Source organism: Parasteatoda tepidariorum, chromosome 6, assembly GCF_982258835.1.
Source record: "Parasteatoda tepidariorum strain Cologne lab strain chromosome 6, Ptep-v5.0, whole genome shotgun sequence".
Taxonomy (NCBI): domain Eukaryota; kingdom Metazoa; phylum Arthropoda; class Arachnida; order Araneae; family Theridiidae; genus Parasteatoda; species Parasteatoda tepidariorum.
This window is the reverse complement of record NC_141760.1, coordinates 103,119,456-103,125,794: the sequence shown is the minus strand read 5'-3', so window position 1 is coordinate 103,125,794 and position 6,339 is coordinate 103,119,456. Positions and strand designations below refer to the sequence as shown.

Sequence of the window (6,339 nt, the reverse complement as noted above, 5' to 3'; positions counted from 1 at the left end):
TCAAAAATAAAAAATATAATTAGTTATACTTAATTAATTTTTCTTTAATTAATTATTCTGTTTTCTTCTCTAGATAGTTTTTAAAAATATAATCTCAGTTCAACTCTCACAATTTAAAAACAATTATTTTCAATGAAGCAACAAAAAAAGGGAACATTTTAAAAGCTTACAAAGAAATAGTATAGATGGCAGCACTAAAATTAAGACTAAATATTATTTTTGAACATATGGCTTTCCTTCTAATTCTATAGGATTCTGAAAATTTGCTTACTATCCATTTGAGAAATTCCGCCATAAAAATTTTAAAAGCCTCTGAAATTTCATTCCAAAGCAGTTATTTTAAACTACTTCATGTTAACTCGAATATCCTCCACCTTTAATTGTTTAATACCAATAGTTACTTTGAAAATGTATAACGATTTTTGCATTACAGTTTTTTTCAAGACAGCTTTATATATAAGTTTTAGAGTCAATCTTATACATGTACTTGCGCTAATACATGTATGCATTCTAAAACTGTAATATAGCATAGCTAAAAAATAATAATAAATAAATAAATAAATTTCACATTATTTAGTTTTACGGTTTAAATGTAGATGACGCCACCTCATTTACTATGTATTTGCTGTGAATGAAGTTTTTTATTGAATTATTTAGCGGTAAATTAGCGATTTAAAAAATAAATGGGCAGTATTTATTTGCAATAAATTAGCATCATACTTTCTGAAAATACCCTTAGAGTTTAAAAAATATTTATGAAACTTTTTTTTCTCTCCAAAAATTATCAAAGCATTCATAACTGAAGTATATTCATGAACAAAGAAAGTAGTTTACCCAGAAAGGGAAGTCACAATAAACCAAAATCTGACGTATACAAGTACAACAGTGATAAAAGTAAGTGATTAAAAAAATCGGGCATTGGAGCATTCAAGCTCCTTAGGATATCGATTAGCATAAAATATACCACAATAGCAATAAAAAACATAGCTAAATCACCCAAGTAGCACAATTCACAAAAACGATATCTTAAAAACTTAGCTTTGAACATTGTACAATATCGTAGCGAAATATTGTACTATATAAAAATGGACCCCTTGTATAACGTATATTCAATATTGCAAAACAATATTGTTCGATATTGTGAAAACGTTGGGGAACGTCGATCGACATCTCTCTGCATTTACAAACGTTGTACTATGTCGTCCGACATCGTCAGCACGATATTCAAAAAACGAATGCTGTGGAATGCAGACAATCGCCAAAATTACGTTATTTGAGGAAATAAAAATTAGTTTTTGAAAATATTCATGCCTGTTTGTAGCCTGGAAAAAGCTGATAACAAAACCATTCTAGCTTATTTAAAATTAAATTATTTGTTATTACCAAAACTTATAGAATTTTAAAGTCTGCAGCTTAGTTATTAATATTTAGTAAGTTTGGGTAGGCAGGTATATTTTACTATTATTCTAGAAAATAAGCTAGAAAGTAAATTGTTTTGTTAAGATATTTCTTCCCAAGCAGCCATTTATACTGTGAAATAATTTTAATATTTTAAGTGATTTGTGCAATAATTTCTACAGCATCTATATTTTACTATGTAGATTAAAATTACAATATGTTTAATTTAAAAGGATAAACTTTTTTCTTGTGACGTTTTAGTATTATACAATCTGTATTCTACTAAAATAGTATGTATGGAAAACAAAATTCTTTATCTTCGCAGCATCAGGTTCGATTTTAAGAAAACTGATTAAAAAGGAAAAAAAAGCAATATCTACACTGATATTGTCATAATAAAATAACAGGAGTCACATCCTCAGATTTCTGATTTAAAAAAGGGTAAGCATGGTAGAATAAGCTGCAATTTAATTTACTTACAGCCTTTGTCCATTAAAGTGTTGCCAAAATATCTATTAGGGCTTGAACAGTTGTCAAATGTGTAAATGAAATATAATTTTTATTAAACAGTAAAGAATAATAAACTAATTTCTATAATTTATTGTATTCTTTAATACAATCAATTGTTTCTAAAACAAAACTGTGTCAGTTGAGGCAAACTTAGTCTTCCTGCCTTCCTGGTCGTTGGCGGTGGCAAGAACTTCACCAAATTTTTCAGCTTTTTTTAGTCAGCTAGTTTCTTTAAACAGTCTGAAGGTAGCAGCTGAAAAAAAATAAGACATGAACTGTGATTAATTTTAATATTTTTAAATTAAAAGACAAATAGCTGTATTGAAAACATTACATGAGCTAAAATAGACATAAGCATAACGCAAGTACTACTAGCAGCGTTCCTGCTAATCCCTACGTTGACAATTCTTTTGTATAGAATCAGAGCAGTTTTTATGTTTTCAGTAAGTTTATAACACATGGAAAACGAGTAAGTTTATAGTAAGAACCATACGACCCTTTACAAGTAAGTTTATAACGTATGGAAAATATTATATTTTATAATATAATAGATGGAAAGAAGTTTTTCTTTGAATAATTTTTAAAAATTATTTGGTCACCTTTCGATGAGGGGATCCGGGTTCTAATCCCAGTATTGGCAATGAAGTATTTTGTAAAGGTACCGCTAAGTGGTAATAAATTTGGCTTGGACACAGATCCCTGTTCTTTAACTATTAAAACAAAGTTTCAATTAGCAAACCATAATTTTAATTAAAAGGTGAGATTTTTTTTCTCTTGATTTTTAACATGACAAAATAAATGCAACAGATTGTGCTTATAAATGTAGTCATTCATCAATAAATAAATAAATACTTAATCTATATATTTTTATATTAAAATATTCATTTTTAATCTTATATCAAAATAGATAAGTTAAGCTAAAAAAAATTTATGTGCTCATTGGAATTTTTTTTCACAAAATTTCTTTATAGAAAATCTGATGTCAAAGATACTATAAAAATATTATGACAAAAAAAAAAACAGTTACCAGTTAATAACTCTACTGCTTCAAATAGACTTTGAAAGGGAAGAATGACACTAAATCAGAAAAAAAAAACATCTGAATTCATCAGTCCCCCCTTTTTTTCCTTCTATTTTTGACATATTAGGGTAATTTCCTTCTAATATAACCTCAAGCTTTAGAAATATACATTTTCCACTAATAAAATGCATTTTTTTTTTAATTCATGTATATTAATTACTTTCTACAGCTATGCCAGTCTATATTAAGACAGCATTTAATGTGTACTTTAATCTGTACACATTTAATGCTATCCAATCAATCTCAGGAATCAAAAAGATTTTTAAAAATGTAATTTCAAATGTGTTGGAATTTAACACACACCAAGAAAGAAAGTAATTTTAATAACTAAAATTAATTAAAGCAGCAATTTATTTAAAATAAATTTTAAAACTAAGAAAAGAAAGCAATAAAAGTATCAATAATTTAAAACACTGTTTTTTAACTTTCAAAATCAATGATTTTTTTAAAAAAAAAATCATTTGATTTAAATCATGTATTAAATCAAGCTGATTTAAATCAACAAACCCTAATAGCTAGAAGTTGAGAAAAGACGCCATGAAAAACATTGCAAAACTTTAAGAGTGGCTAATTTTTGAACTTTGAAACATACAATACTGTAAAATGTAAAAGTATTAGAGTTTAGAATACAAACTAAGCAAAATAAAACAGGAAGGACCAGGGTAATTAATTTAAGGAATAACTGATCCATTTTAGTGCAAGATAATGACTTATGAAAAATTAAAGTCTTATTACAAATTTTAAAATTCTAAGTCTATAAAATTACCCAAGATGGTGTTTCTAACCGCTGAGAGGCTTTCAAAACACTGCTTCCCTTTTCATTTTAATTTACAATACATCATCGCCAATTCCAAGATGGTGCTGAAGTAAACGAGCATAAATAGCCTTTACAGATGGTTTCAAAATAACATATCTGAAAGGAAAAAAAAAGATGTGTATATATATAATGTTTTAATAACTATTACAAAATGTACAACATATTTTATCATCAATTAAGACCATACAAGTAAAACGGGCACGGGATTGCTGAAGGAAGGAATTATCTAAATTTTTCAATTTTTATAATATATTATTTCTTATTTCAGTCACTTTATTCTTTAAAAGAGTTCTTGCATTAGTTCTTAATTTTGTATATGAGAAGCTTCCAAAGTAATGGCATTTGCTTAAATATATTAAACATTGCAATATCAGATTGCATGTTAACTAATCCAATTATCAGGAATTCTATGTATAAATTGTGTGCGGAGAAATACCAATACCATCAAAACATCTAATAATCATCTAAACATCTAATAACTAATAATCATAACAAAAACAAATATCCCAGTCATATTTGACTAAAGAATCACATAAGTTAAAATATGTTACAAAGAATTCCAAGAAGTTGTCATGACTTACCGAAGTTACTATTTTATCCAACAATAACACTATAAAAAATTCAAAAAAGCATTATAATAACATTAATTGAAATGATAGATATAACCAAAGCTGTTATACTACTCTGAATCCTTGAGGCAGAATTTTTTCGAGCTATCTGCGACAAAACTCTCTAGCACAAATATCTTTCTGCAAGATACTTTTCACAATAATAAACATGAATGTTACTAATTTAAAATAACAAAAGTGCTGTGTTTACAAGTTTGATTTTTCAGTTACCTAAATTCACAATTTAAAAAAAAAAAAAAAATAGTTAAGACAAACAAATTTTGACAATTTTGACATGACAAATTTTGTTCAATAATGAAATCCATGACTTTCTAGGTGTGCAGATACCCTATATGTAGCCTAATAAATACATATATGTACCCAAAGAATAGTATCAGGAGAGATATCCTATTCCTTGGCACGAGTATATGGTAGAAACATTGAACAAGTTCGTCATCTTTCAAGTCTTTCAGACATTTTTTTAGTCCGAGATGAGCAGACAAATTGTTATAGTGCACAGAACCAATAAAAGTAAACAAAATCTTTGGGAATATCAGAATTGATTAATGTGATATAATATAATAGTTAACAAACTTCAGTTTATGTAAGTTAAAACCCCTTCTGAAATTATGAATTACTTGATTAATGAGCTACTCGGTTCGGTAAGTAAGATGTAGACACATAAAATTTTCATGATTCAATTATTTTTTTGTTTGTAATTTAAACATTATATATTAATTAGATACATTAAGCATAATATTAAATAATACTTAAACACACACACATATATGTATATAAATATTTATTTACTCCAAACTTGTACAGTTGAAAAGAAAACTTCTTACTAGCAGCAACATTAGATATCTTATTAAATCTTCAGTAGACATATTAAATCAATCTAGTAGACATACAAAATCTTCAATTTAAAATTTCGAAAAAAAAACCTTTCAATCTACCTTGACAAATTAATAATTAAAAAATATGCAAATATGATCTATTTGTTAGCTCACTTAGCTTTTAAATTTTTAATTAGTTCAAGTATTAAAAAATATTTTTCATCGAACGTACTAGTTGGCAGGTGTGAAAAAATATAAACATAAGCATGCCAGAAGGCTTAACAACTCCAAACATACTATAAAATTACGCCACTGTTTGTGAATATGAGAATTGAATAACGTGATATAATTAAATAGTTAAGCAGCCTGGACAAGAAAAAGGAGGAAATCAATATAATTCTTGCAATATATAATTATATAAATTAAAAACAGCACATACCTGCCAAGATCAGAGAATTCGCTCACTTCAACAAGGTCCATTAATTCCCCTTCATCTTCAGCTGGTTTGAGTTTTCGGTCTCGCTAAATCGAAATAATTTTCATTACATTTACATTACGCGCTAAGGTATAAATCTTATCAGACGAAATTAGATTTAAATATAAGTAGAAAAAAGATAAATAGACTGCAGGTGTAGCGGAAAATGATACACAGCATCTTAACGGGTTATGGTTACGGTTCCGAGTGGTATAGATCGTAGATTTAAGTATTTAGAAAAAACGATCGATGTCGTGACAAAAACACGATTGCAATATTGATATCAAATATTGTCCGGGTGTTGTTCGGATATCTCTAAATTTATATTTCAAACTTATTTTTTGGAATTATAACAATTTGACGTCATTTTTTGTCTTTTAAATGATTAATTTTGATTTAAGAACACAATAAAGTTTTAAATGATAATGTTTTACAAACACATTTTTAATATGAAATCGACGGGAATCGTACAATATCGTACACACAATTTCGATTTTCGCCAATATTGACAATGTCGGTCGATGTAGACTAAAGCTGTTACAATATCCCTGTGCTACTTGGGCAGCTAAACTCGGAGGCTATCCTACTTGCCGTTCCTAATGGTTCCACAATCA

At 27.5% G+C, this 6,339-nt stretch overlaps 1 long non-coding RNA gene across 1 annotated transcript; it reads right to left on the bottom strand.

Moving 5' to 3' along the window:
• Nucleotides 1–1,982: 1,982 nt before the first annotated feature.
• On the bottom strand, nucleotides 1,983–3,893 carry LOC147808256 (uncharacterized). Its single transcript, XR_015434930.1, has 2 exons — nucleotides 3,756–3,893; nucleotides 1,983–2,161 (listed from the first exon to the last, which is right to left on the bottom strand). It is a non-coding gene; the product is annotated as an uncharacterized LOC147808256 (long non-coding RNA).
• Nucleotides 3,894–6,339: the final 2,446 nt, after the last annotated feature.